Below are 14,300 nucleotides of genomic sequence, written 5' to 3'. Positions count from 1 at the left end.
CAGAAAAATTAGTAGAAGCTGCCAGAAGGAAACATTTTAAATATTGAGGAGCCATAGTCAGGATTCTCCAGGACATAGCAGTTTTTACATTAAAGGACTGGAAGGCACAGAATATGACATTCTGAAAAGCAAAGATTTAAAGGACTGCAACCTAGAATTATACACCGAGTAAAACCAAGATTAAACTTCCAAAAGGTAACAATTGCTCTTTAATGAAATAGAGAAATTTGGACTTTTCTCATGCAAAAAAGTTGAAAACAAAATTTGATGACTAAATTCAAAACTCAAGAGAAGAAGAATACTTGATAGTTTTGCGAAAGTTGAATTGAGTTCATTCATACCTGGCAAGATGATCATTGAAATAATTAAGACATCTATAATATTTCAAAGGCAAGCTAAAGCTAAGAATCTAAAATACTTAATATTGAAAATAATACTTAAGATTAAAGTATCTAAAATACTTAATATTTGAGCAATAAAAGGGGTATGCATCAAAGAAAGGAAGCTAAATAAGATGGGATGATATTAAAAGGGAGGGAATGGGAAAGAGGAATAAATGGAGAAGAGAGAAAAGGAGATCTAGAAGGAGGCAAACTATTTCTCCTTAACAGGCACATAAACAGCAAATCCAGTGGAGGAGATGTGCTTTAACTCTGATTGGACCTTACTCTCATCAGAACTAGCTCAAAAAGGAAATAACAGCCATATTCATCTGTAGAAACTTATCTTACCCTATAGGGAAGTAGGAGGTTAGAGAGAATAAGGGATTGAGGGTGAACAAAAAAGGAGGGTTGAATTGGGGGAGGTGATAGTCAATAACAAAACATCTGTGAACATGGAAAAGCTAAGAAGAGAGAAAGAGAAAAATAAACGGGGAAAATAAGATGCATGAAAACACAATTAGTAATGATGTATGTGGATTCATGAATGGGCTGAATTTACACATGAAACAGAAAAGGATAGCAGAGTTGTTTAAAAAAACCAGAACACCACATTATTCTGCCCACAAGAAACACATTTAAAACATGGAGACAACACACACAGAATAAAAGAGGCTCGAGTAGCATATACTATGCCTCAAATAAAGTAATAAAAGCCAGGATAGCAAATCTGATTTCAGACAAATCAAAAGCAAAGACTGATCTGATCAAAGGAAATAAGGAAAGAAAGTACATAATGATAAAAGGTTTGATAGATAATGAAAACAATATCATTACTAAACATTTATGCATCAAATGGCATAGCATCCATATTCATAAAGGAAGAATTAAAGAAGTTACAGAAGGAAAAATAAAATAAAAATATTACTAGTGGGGAATATCTCAACTTTCCCCTGTTAAAAGTAGATAAATCCAACCAGAAAATAAACAAGAAAGAAGTTAAGAAGGTAAAGAGAACTTTAGAAAACCCAGACATGATAGACCTCTGGAGAAAACTGAAGGGAAATAGAAAGGAAAGCACTTTTTCTCAGCAATATGTGTGACTTTCACAAAAATCAACCACATAAGTGGTCATAAAAGCCTCACATCCAAATGTATAGAAACAGAAATATTAAATCCATACTTTTCAGACCAGAATGCTAGAAAAGTGAAACAAAATGCAGAAGAATAAAAATAAATTAGAAACTAATTTTTAGAATTAGAAACAATCTTTTCCTAAAGAGCAAATGGATCAAAGATTAAATCATAGAAACAAATAACAATTTCATTAACAACATTTATGGAATGCAAACAAAATTTATGGGATGTAACCAAGCACTACTTAGAAGGAAATTCATATCTCATAGCTTATATTAATAAAATAGAGAAACAGAACATCAATTAATTGCTTAGGCAAGTAAAAAAACTATAAAAGAACAAATTAAAAATTCATAATTAAACGGCAATTTGGAAATCCTGAAAATCAAGGGAGATATGAATAAATTGAAATAAAACTATAGAACTAACAAATAAGAAAAAAATTTGGTTTTGTGAAAAAATAAATTTGGGGATAACTCCCAAATTCCATGTTCCATATCATCCCCAGAGCTCAGGACAAGTTGAGAGGATGAATAAAGAACTTAAAACGATGATGGAAAACTATGTACTGAGACACATTTAAAATGGCCTGAAATTCTCCTCCTGGCCCTATTTTATCTCAGAAGCAGGCCTACAGGAGACCTACACAACTCACCATTTGAGTTGCTTTTTGGAAATCCGCCTATACAGGCTAAACTTTTTTGCCCTGCATATACTTCACTATTAGGGGGAGATACTACTATTGCTTCCTATATACAGGAGTTACAGCACAAACTACGTGAACTTTATGAATCTGAAGCTGCAGTACAAGCTGGACCACTAGATTTTTTTCTTCATGACCTGAACCCAGGAGACAAAGTGTATATTAAAAATTTCAAGTGTACTGGAGCAACTCAGCCTTCATGGGAAGGACCATTCCAAATATTGTTAACTACTCCAATGAACCTTAGAAATTCTCAGACCCTACTTCATCTGATTAGGATTGTAAACTGTAAAAAATTCCCAGACCCTACTTCATCAAACTGGGTTAATACTATTCCCCATTGGGACCATTCCCCATTTAAACAATGAAGGAATTTATATCAGGAATGTGAGAACTCTACTTAGATCAGGAATGTGAAGACCTCTACTCCACCCATACTTAAGCCTGCTTTAGGGGAAGAAACTCCTTGCTGAACAATGAAAGATACTTAAACCCATACTTATAGTAGGACAAAAATTCTTAAGCTATGCGTATTTTTGGATATAATACAAAGGGTGTGAACTTACAAGGAGCAAAGAGGTGAGAAACTTACTTAGAGGTTTTCTGGTGTGAACTTAATCAAAAATTTAAAGCCTTCTTAGGTGTGAACTAAGAATGGTCTGTCCTTTGAAAAATGTCTACTGTGATTGGTAGATATACGGACTTAGGGGAGGTGACATAGGAGAAAATGCCCTTTAAATAGGAGCTCAGATTCATTCAGATGGTCATTTTCAGATGGAGGATTAAGCTGGTGGAGGCAGCTGAGATGATGCTAGCCTGGTGTCACTAGAATCCTTGCTTGGACAGATCTTGTGGTGAGTGATTAAGGACTGACTGACCTTTCTTTTAAGGGCTTAGGCCTGGGTTGGCCAGGGCTGCCCTGGGCTGGCCTATTCTTTTTCTCATTATTCCCCTTTTTCTCTCTTTCTCTCCTTTTCCTTAATTCCTCATTTGTATTAATTAAAATCTCTATAAAACCCAGCTGATTTGGGTATCTTTGAATAATTGGGAATATTTCCCTGGTGACCACCTTATATTTGATTTAAAAACATAACACTGTAGTGAAAACATTTTTCCTGGGGTCACAACTTACTCATCCACTCATATCTACTACAATTTATATCTTCCACTATTTTAACTACTTACAGTTTATGGCATCCAACCATTTTAATTATAACAGTGCTCCCTCTCCAGCTCCTCCCCTGCCTCCTGTGTTCGATGCTCTGAGCCTGGCACAGCCCTGCCCTCAAGGTACACCCTTCAGAACAGTGCCTTTGCCTGCCCAGAGGTTGCCACTGCCGCTGGAGTCTTAGCACTCTATGTGTGTGTGGGAGGAGTCCTGGGACCTTCCTTCTGCCTTCCCCTTAAACCCAAGTGTTCTTGGATTCTGGCTTTTTTTTGGGTGGGTGCATCTTTTGCATTGAGCCCAAAGGAAGGGTTCCTTGGCTCTCTTGTTAGGTTTGATTTTCAGTCTCCTAGGAGCAGTCAGTTTGTGATCGGTAAGGAAGGGTTTTCTAGAGGTCTGAACTTCTGCTGCTTCTAAGCTGCAATCTTCTCTTATATCTGTTCTTAACCATTTTTGTATGATAGATTTCTTTAAACTAACCTATGTGCTATTTTACTGAATTTTTTAAAATTGTTATTGAAATGTTAAATTTCATTGAAAGGTTATTGTTATTGAAAATGAACATGCATTATTTTTCCTCCCAAGGTTAAAGAACTCCTAAAGTTTCTCCATAGATAATTTCTCTGTTCATGTATGCCTAGTTAAAGACAACTTGTACAAAAACTCATCTCCATCCATTCCCAATTTTCCATCATTTAAAAAAATAGTATTTCCTGATTCTGGTATTCTTAGGACTTTGAATTTTTATCAAACAGTAGCATACAAGATCCATTTGATTCTGCATGTTGTACACCTAAACTGTTCCATAGTTGATCATTGATCTTTTTTTTTATTTTTGTTGATTAGTTGTATCTGACTCTATGATCTGATTTCAGATTGTCTTAGCAAAAATAAGAGTAGTTTTCCATTTCCTTCTCCATCTTATTTTACAGAAGAAACAGAGACAAACAGGGTTATGTGATGTTGCCAGAATCACACAACTATTAAGAGTTAGATATCTATTTCATAAACTACATCAAAAAAATTTAGACAATGTCTGCTTTGTAGAGTACTTTGAGATGTGGAATACATACTACCTTTACTTCATTTTAATCTTTTTTTTTCATTATGTCTCATGAGATACTTGACCTTTTTATTACTCTATTGTGTTCTTACTTTCTTAACCTCTATTGTAAGGCAATGTTTTCAGAGTTTATTAAGTATGGCAGCAAAGTATATTAACTTAGATACTATTTGTATTTCATGATATTGATTCAGGCTTCAGAGGATTTATTTAACATTTATTTCTAATTATTTAGGTCTTTATGTAAAGAGAATTTTGAGAATGATTATGTATAGTCCCGATATGTATGCATTTTTCTACAATTACATTTAAAATATTTACAACATTTAAAAAATAATTTTGAATCTTCAATTCTCTCCTTCCCTCACCCTATCCCTCAGCCAATAAAATGGTAAATAAGCTCCTTTACATTTTACATATGTAATCATTTAAAAGGTTTCCCCCTGTCAATACTTTTGTGGAAGGATATTTGAACAAAAAAATTTTGTTAAAAATCTTTTCTTTCTTCTAGATTTAGACTCAATCATTTTCCTTCTAAGGAGATGGCTTTTTTTTTTATCAGTAGCCATTTGGGATTGTTTTGGATCATTGTATTGTTTAGAATAGCTATGTTATTCACAGTGTTTTACATTATGCCTGTCACTTTATACAATGTTGTTCTGCTAATTTCATTGTTTCAATTTTTTCTGATTTCCTTTTGTCATTTTGTCAGCAAAATGGTATTCCATTATGATCATATACCACAGCTTACTCACTCATTCCTGAATTGATGGATATCACTTTACTTTTGAATTCTTTGTCCCTCCCCAAAAAGCTGCTTCAAATATTTTTAATGTATATTCCTTACCCATTTGTTTTTTTATCTCTTTGGAATACATAGTCTAGTATACTGATATTGTTACATCAAAGGTGTCAACCTTAAAATTTCTTAGACTTATAAATGTTGGAAATTTCACCATTGGGAAATTTCATACTTGGAAAATTTCCTATTGATAATGGGAACTCTATTGGAATGTGAACCCCATTGGCATGGGAGGTTCCTCCTCCTCCCTTCTTAAGATTACTTTAGGACAGAAACCTTTTGCTGAACAATGGAAAGGGCTTTGACCAATGCTTAAGCATAGAACAGGAAGTTCTTTGAGTCATGATTGATTTTAGAATTGATACAATAGAGATACTTGGAATGACAGAACCAAGTCTTGGAAAATACAATTTCCACCCTACTCAGTCCTAACAGGATTTAGGAAGGGCTGCAGCATAGATCAAAATTTAATTATTCCAATCTCTACCCTACTCAGGGTAACAGGATTTAGGAAGGGCTGTAGCAAAGGATCAAGATTTAATTATTTGAGAATATGACCTCCAACAGACATGTGCAAAGCCACAGACCTCTGGGCGGTCCTGGGTTAAGCTAGAGCCACCATTGGCACAGGGAAGACATGGACAGTGATTGGTAGATGTGAGAACTGAGGGGAGGGAACTTGGATGGTTTCCTTAAAGATAGCGGGGTCTGAGGACTGAGGGTTGGTTGGAGAGTTTTGGCTCTGAGTGGTTGGAGAGGTGTTCTGAGAAGGTTGCTCTGAAGGAAGCTGGAGGTGGAGGCCCCTGAGACTGTTTCTCCATTTTGGTCACGTGAGTAATAGGGACTGATCTCTTTTCTTTGCCTCAGCTATCTAAGGGCTTGGGCCTTTTGGCCCAGCCTAAACAGAAGGGGTATTTAAGCCCTATTCCCTTCTCTCCCCTTTCTCTCTCCCTCTCTCTCTCTATCTCTAATACCTTTCTTCATCCTGTTTGTAATTAAACTACATAAAAGGTTGACTGCTGACTTGAGTTTTCATTTAGGAATTACATAGCTGAATTCCTTGGCGACCTTAAGTTAATATATATCAGTCTTTTAAAGTGATTTTTTACCTCTTTGGGCATAGGATTCAAATTGCATTCCAGAATGATTCAATCACTTCACAACTCCAACAATAATGCTTTAGCGTCTCAATCTTTCCACATCCCCTACAGTTTTGTTATTTTCCTTTTCAGTCATAACTGCTAATCTGATAGATGTGGGGCGGTATCTCAGATAATTTAATTTGCATTTTGTGCATAAATTGCATGCACAATGCATAAAATGCATTAATTTGCATTAAATTGCAGTGATTTAGAGCAGTTTTTGAATAAAGCATAGCTTTAATTACTCTTGACAGAGAATTTCATGTTCATATCCTTTGATCATTTATTAATTTGGGAATCACTTATATTCTTATATAGTTATCTCATTTCTCTATATATTTTAAAAATATGGTCTTTATGAGAGAATTGCAAAAAATTTTGCACCATTATGATTACTATATTACTCTTCATCTTATTTCTAGCTAGTTTCAGACCACTTCTTCCTCTGATTTGCCCTCTTTTCTGGAATTTGGCTAAAATTTTCCTGGGAGTTATTATTTTAGAATCTCTTTTAGAGGATTGATGGATTCTATTTCTATTTTAGACTCATTATGAACTATCACAGTGTCCCATGGAGTTATTGGTTTCCACTTGCTTATCTTTAAGGCATGATTTTCTTGAGTAAGCTTTTGTAATTGCTTTTTAATTTCTCTAAATCTGTTTTTGTGTAAAGTACTTTTCCTCAGTGAATTTTTATATATTTCCAAAGGCCAATTCTACCTTTTGAGAAGTTCTTTTCTTCAATGCATTTTTCCATATCTTTTTTCCATTTGGTCAATTCTGCTTTTTAAATAGTTTTTCTTTTCATTGGATTTCTGTGCCCCTTTTCCAATTGGCCTATTCTAGTATTTAAGATATTAATTTCTTCAATGCTTTTTGGCCTCCTTTTCCAAGGCATTTATTATTTTTTCATGATTTTCCTGTATCTTTCTCATTTCCCCCCTCAATTTTTCTTCTACCTCTCTACCTGCCTGGATCTATGTATGGGCAATGCATCAAAAATCTTGCCCTCAAATTTGGAACTATGCCCAAAGGGCGCTAAAAGTCTGTCTGCCCTTTCATCCAGCTGTAGCACTTCTGGGTTTATACCCCAAAGAGATAAGAAGAAAAAAAATACTAATACAAAATTATTTATAGCCCACTCTTTGAGGTGGCAAACAATTGGAATATGAGGGGATGCCCTTCAATTGGGGAATGGCTGAACACATTGTGGTATCTGTTGGTGATGGAATACTATTTGCTCAAAGAAACAATGAACTGGAGGAATTCCATGTGAACTGGAAGGACCTCCAGGAATTGATGCAGAGTGAGAGGAGTAGAACCAGGAGAACACTGTACACAGAGACTGATACACTGTGGTACAATTGAATGTCATAGACTTCTCTACTAGCAGCAATGCAATGATCCAGGGCAATGAGGATGGATCCATGAGAAAGAACACTATCCACATCCAAAGGAAAAACTCTGGGAGCAGAAACACAGAAGAAAAACAATTACTTGATTATATAGGTTGATGGGGGAAGTGATTGGGGATGTAGACTCTAAATAATCACCCACGTGCAAACATCAACAATTTGGAAATCGGATTTGATCAAGGACACATGTAAAAGCCAGTGGAATTGCGTGTGGGCTCCTGGGGGGAGGGAAGGGAAGGAACATGATTCTTGTAACCAAGGGAAAATATTCTAAATTGACTAATTAAATAAAATTTTCAAATTAAAATCTTGCCCTCAAGTCAGCAAAGGGACCCAGGTAACCTCCTTATGATCAATTTTCTGACTCTTTTACAATTTGTATTTGAGAGCTCTGGAAGCCCTTGCTGTGGATTCAGGTGTCTCCAAGGTTTCTTTCCTCATTGGGGCCTGCCTTGTTCTACTGTTTTTGCACTACTTCCCCTACATTGTTGCAGATCTTTCCTCTTGGTCTAAGCATGTTTAGGATGAAAATGTTTTCACCACATCTTTGTATTATGCTCCTCCTAAAATATTTGTTTTAAGGCATTATATCATAATTTAATTTGGTAGAAATCAGATTGCTCTCTGTAGCAACTTCACCACTGCCTTGGCTCAACCCCCCATTATTGCTTTCTCTTGATAGTCTTACAACTATTTTACAGTCTCTGTCATTTTAAAATTGAATTTCTCCATTTGTTTCTGCTATGGGGTTTGTGGATAATACATACAAATGCCAATACTTTTATGGATTTATTTATTATCCTGAATGTTTTTGGAGTTGTTATTTTAAATCCTTATATTTGGCTCTCTAGGGTTTTATAAATAGACTCATATCTATAACAGCTAATAAATTTTTTCTCACTGTGCTTTTATTATTCTCTCAATTTTTTTCTTTCCTTATTGCTATAACACATATTTCTGACACCATTCGCAAATAGTTGTGATGATAACAAAATCTTTACTAGTTATAATTGTATACCTTTATCTTCATTTGGGTTATTATTTTGAAAAATATTCTACTTATTCAACCTTTATTGTTATAATAAAAGATAATTTACAAAAATAGAAAAATGCTTGAAGAATAGTATACATATGAAATAAGCAATCATAAATTTAATGCTTACCTTTGTCTATTTGACAAGAAAATAAATCTAATTGTTGGACTTTTCTTTGCATCATTTTTTCAGAGAAGTTTAAAAGATATCAAGCTCCTTACACAAGAGTAATTTTCATATTTGCTTCTTCCTTTTAAATTTGTGATGAAAAAATCAGCAGTGTGTCTAATGTAAGGGGGAGGAATTCTAAAGGAATATCCTATGTAGATATACCCCAAGTAATGTTTATGTTAGGAGGTATGAGGCACAATGGATGGAGTTTTTCCAGCATTAAGTCTATCCTTTGTATTGTCCAAAAATAAAATAATTTTCAGACCTGGATATCATCTGACAGTCTTCCTCAACCTAGCTATGTTCTTTTTATCATCCTCAACATCTTATTTCCTTTTCCAATTTCTGCAAGGCAAGAGAATTCCAGTGTGGTAGAATCTTATTGTCCTTTATCCTTCTCTGTTATATTAGAGATCAAAAGCACCTAAAAAGTATGAACTATACTCTAATTTTTCACACACAACCTGCCAAAAAACAAAAAACCTTGTTGCCTTTTTCAGTTTGCTTCATCTGCCCTATGAGGGCCAGAGGAAATTGCTGTAGCAATGCCACATGCCCTATGTACTTCTCACAGGAATAACCAGGGTCCTTACTCTCCTGAAGGTATTCATACGCTAGGCACTTAGACATGTGAAGCCAAAAGTTTTATTCATTTCAAAAAATTTCTTACTTCTTAGTTTATCACCAGAAAATTCAGTACTTCTTTATTGCTTTGCTTCTTCTGATTTTGAAAGTGCTCCATTTGTTCTCTCATTTGATGAACATACAGTCAATTCACAATAGAGCTATCACATGCTTTCATCTTGTATTCCTTGTTCTCTACTTTATCACTATAGAAAGAGTAAAGGCTGAAGTTGGTCAACTTTTCAGATCTAATAATGTAGTATAAAGTATTTATTATAATATGTAATATTATAGAGTAACAATAGTAAGTATGTAATATGTAAAGAAAAAGGTAGACATGGAAAATATATTCTGTTAATGTGCCTATGAAATCAGAAAAAAATTATAGCAGCATAGATCAAGAAATTTATAGTTTGGAAGAACCTTAGTTATCTTTTATTCGAGAAACTCTTAACCTATTTTGTATCATTATCTCCTTTAGTAATGTGGTGAAGACCTTTTCCAAGAAAAAAAATTAGATGCATAAAACAAAATAGAAAGAATTACAAAGGAATTAATTATATTTAAATACAGGCATAGAAATTTAAAAAGAAAGCAAACTCATTGACCACAGGTATTAATAAACCCTTTTCTGGTCTGACTTATTCATTAGACATAGGAACAAATTAAGGAACAGAATAGTTAAGTGAAAGAATTAATGATCCAGAAATTTAGTAAATAAAAAGGCACTTGCTTGGTGACATTAAAATGATCTCTAACAAAATTCCCTGGGAACAGTTTTTCTGTGTGTGTGCGCGTTATGTGTGTATAGACATAGACATCAGCATAGATATGGACGTAGAAAGAAATATGAATGTATGCATAAATGTAGTATGGCTAGATGATATAATGGATAGAGCTTCAGACATTAGCTATGTGACCTGCATTTATATGTAGTATATTAATTACATAAATATATAGATGCATTTATGTTTATAACTATTTATACAGAAAAAAGAGAACTTTCCATTATGTATCCAAACCCTTCATTCCCCAATGACATTATTATATTTGTTTCTTAGATAAATTACTAACATAATGAAAATCATATGAAACTGAAAACACGTTAGAAGATATTGGTCATGACATATTTTCTTTCCCTACAACCTTCTATAGCATCTTATAATATTTTTAAATTCCTCAATAAAGTTAAATCTTTTGAAACTGGACAAAATCTCAGTGATCCCCTTTAGAATTCTATAATCTTGGGCCACCATTGCAAATTATCATGAGTTTTTTAAGAGTTTTATGAAAAATTTCTATAGCAATTTCATAGTAAACCATTCCACCACCAAAAAAAAAATCCATGGCAAACTTCTATATAATACAAAATTCCACAATTTATCAACTGTCATCCTCTAAATCATAACACATCCTACCTCATCTTTTTCTTTTCAGAAATGATCTCCCCAGGCTCCACCCTTTGTTTATCACCATCCCTCCTGTTACCTTGGTGATGTGACATATCATAAGTGCTCTGTGATCTTTTATTGGCTGACTGTTTGGCCCTATGAGGAAACAACAGATTCTTTATCCTGAATAAACTTTTCATTTGCTTTAAAACTTATAATTGTTAGCCAGCACTCAAAAAGCACCAGCAAAAATTGACAGATACCTCAGCCCAGATCTACCTTGTCTTTCCATTTTACTACCTTTGTTACATTTGGTATGCAGACTTCTTTTGCTTTCATTTGAGACTTATGTAATTTCATTCCCTGCGTTTCATAACAAGCTTCCCTAGCAACAACAAGGATGTACCCAATTGTACCTATCAATCCAGTCAACCAACAAATATTTATTAGTGCAAACAGTTCCTGCCCTCAAGGGGAATAACATGGCTTAGTCCAGAGGTGTGAAACAGTGCCAGGCACCAAAGAGTGGCATGGTAGACAAGATTAAAATGTAATTGGTAACTAGTTAACAGAATATAAAAAATGAAATATAGGTAATATGGCTAGAGGATTCTCTAAGTCAACATGATGTCTACAGATTCTAATGTACTGTTTTATGGTTTCCATTTCCATTTGCATTTCATACCACTAAACAAAAAATAATGTATATATGCTAAGATGAACTAAAAAACAAATACAGGGTAATTCTAGGAAAGAAGTTACTAGGGAAGAAGTTGAGGAATGAAGAAACATTTGGTAGTGTACTCTTGGTGCCTAAGCTGAGCCATTAAAGAACCAAGGAATCTAAGTGAGAATTACCAGGCACTCTTAGCTATTATTTTCTTTTATTTGACGGCAACACTTTGCCTGATGGAACAATATGCTCTATTCCCATACTAAGTGGGATCATGGCTCTCAGTAGAAAGACAGTTAGCCTAGATAGAATCTGGATTCCTGATGAATCCTGAAAGGACAATAAAATAAGTGATGAGGAATAAGAGGCTTGAACCCTTTCCCAAGGTTATGGAATATTTGCATTCAACATCACTTTCTGCCTACATATGTTAGCAAATGAGGATGAGTCAAAGACTAATAAAAATCTTTGCAATTGAAAAGGAGGTTACCTAGGTTGAGCAGGTATGGGCAGGTGTACCCTGGATTTCTTTAACTTGGAAATAGGAGCTCCTGTTGAAGTCATAAGAACCCAACACCTTCCTTGTTGCCCCAGAAATTTCTACTATTAACATCCCTTTGATTCAACTCCTGACCTTATCCTGGGGACATTAAAAAAAATAGATTCACAACCATGGATGACAGAAGTGACAAAAGTATGGGGGGAATATGCACAAAGTAAGCCTTGTTTTAGATTCAGAAATCCAATTTGGATGAGAAAAAGCACTATCCACATCCAGAGGAAACACTGTGGGAGTAAAAACACTGGAGAAACTCAACTGCTTGAATCCATGGGTCAAAGGGATATGGTTGGGGATGTAGACTCTAAATGAACATCCTAGTACAAATAACATAATTGAAATAGGTTCTGATCAAGGACACAAGTAATACCCAAAGAAATTGTGCCTTGGCTGTGGGAAGTGTGGGTGGAGAGGAGGGAGGGAAATAAAGTGAGTATTGTAACCAAAAAAATAAAATTAAATTAAATTAAATTAAAAAAAAAAAGAAATCCAAATTGGACAGGAAAGAAAAGAGAGAAAATGCATTTGAGTATAGATCTGAAGTCAGGCTTCACTTTCCAAACCACCAATAAGAAAACAAACAAATAATGGAATTCTTACTGAGCCTGAGAGCCACAGAGCTCAGGACCTGAAATAGTTGAAATGGTCCACATGGCAATGGAACTGGAATCTGTCCCCACACTCTGACTTATTCTCAGTCTCTGTCTGCTGACTCCTTCCCTACTGCCTGCAAAGAAACATATTTCAGGCTTATCCTCAAAACCCCCTGACTTATTTCTTCCATCCCCTGTCATCCCACATCTTTTCTGTGTTTGTGGCTACCTATCTAAAATGCTGTCTGAATCATTGTATCACTGAGAGCAGCTAAGTCTATCAAATTTGATCATTCCACACTATTGCTGTTACTGTTTATAATGTTTTCCTGGTTCTGTTCATTTCAGTGCATCAATTAATGTAGGTCTTTCCAACTCTTTGTGAGATCATCCTCCTGTTTATGTCAGAGCACAATAGTATTCTGTCACCATCATCTGCCACAATTTGTTCAGCCATTCCCAAATTGAGGGATGTCCCTTTAGTTTCCATTTCTTTGCCACCACAAAAAGGGCAGCTTTAACTATTTTTGTACAACCATGTACTTTCCCATTTTTTTAAGTCTCTTTGGATTTCAGACCTAGTAGTGGTATTACTGGGCATAATTCCAAATTGCCCTGCAGAATGGTTGGATCAGTTTTCAACTGCCCCAGCAATACATTAGTGTCCCAATTATGCCAGTCTCTACATTATTTATTATTTTCCTTTACTTCATATTTGCTAATCTAACAGATGTGTAGTGGGTACCTCAGAGTTGTTTTAATTCGCATTTTGTGGTGAAAAATTATCACACCAATACAATCTCCAAGAAAATAATAGGTTTACTGGAAGCAGGGTGACTGTGGTCAAGATCAAGACTAAAGACCCCAAGTCTTAGGAGATAGCTGTTTTTTATGCAAAGAAATCTGATGACATAGTACCATATTAAAGAGAGAAAATACAATGAAAATTAAAGTGGGGTGAAAATAAATCTTTCGCATGGGCAGTTCTTAATTAATGCTGCAAGTTCAGAATAAGCTAGAAAGTACAGAAATCATCACTATGTGAGGTAACTAATATCAGTTATATGATTGACCTTTCTAAGTTCTCTCAATAAAAGGTCAGAGGTTAATTGTTTTTGCTGACAATTTCCTATTAATGTTAGGAGTCAGCAGCCCCAAGACTGATATAGTCATTGCACCTAGCAGGTACCCCAAGGACAGACCTCCACCTCCTGATTGTCTTATGCTTACATGCAGAAGGGTGTGGTGGACTTGGTAGAAACTTTTGGGTTACAGGCTTAAAGTCAAAGTGGCCTGTCAGCAAATTTAATACCCTCCAAGTTGTATTTTTCTTAGCAAACTGTATTATTTGACTATTAACTAAAAAACTGGTGATTGTGCCCAACTCTAATCTAAGGTACAGTCAAGAAATATGCTAAAAAATGAGCAAACCAAAAGAATCTAATCAT

Source organism: Monodelphis domestica, chromosome 4 (genome assembly GCF_027887165.1).
Source record: "Monodelphis domestica isolate mMonDom1 chromosome 4, mMonDom1.pri, whole genome shotgun sequence".
In the NCBI taxonomy this organism is placed as follows: Eukaryota; Metazoa; Chordata; class Mammalia; order Didelphimorphia; family Didelphidae; genus Monodelphis; species Monodelphis domestica.
This window is presented reverse-complemented; position numbering follows the sequence as displayed.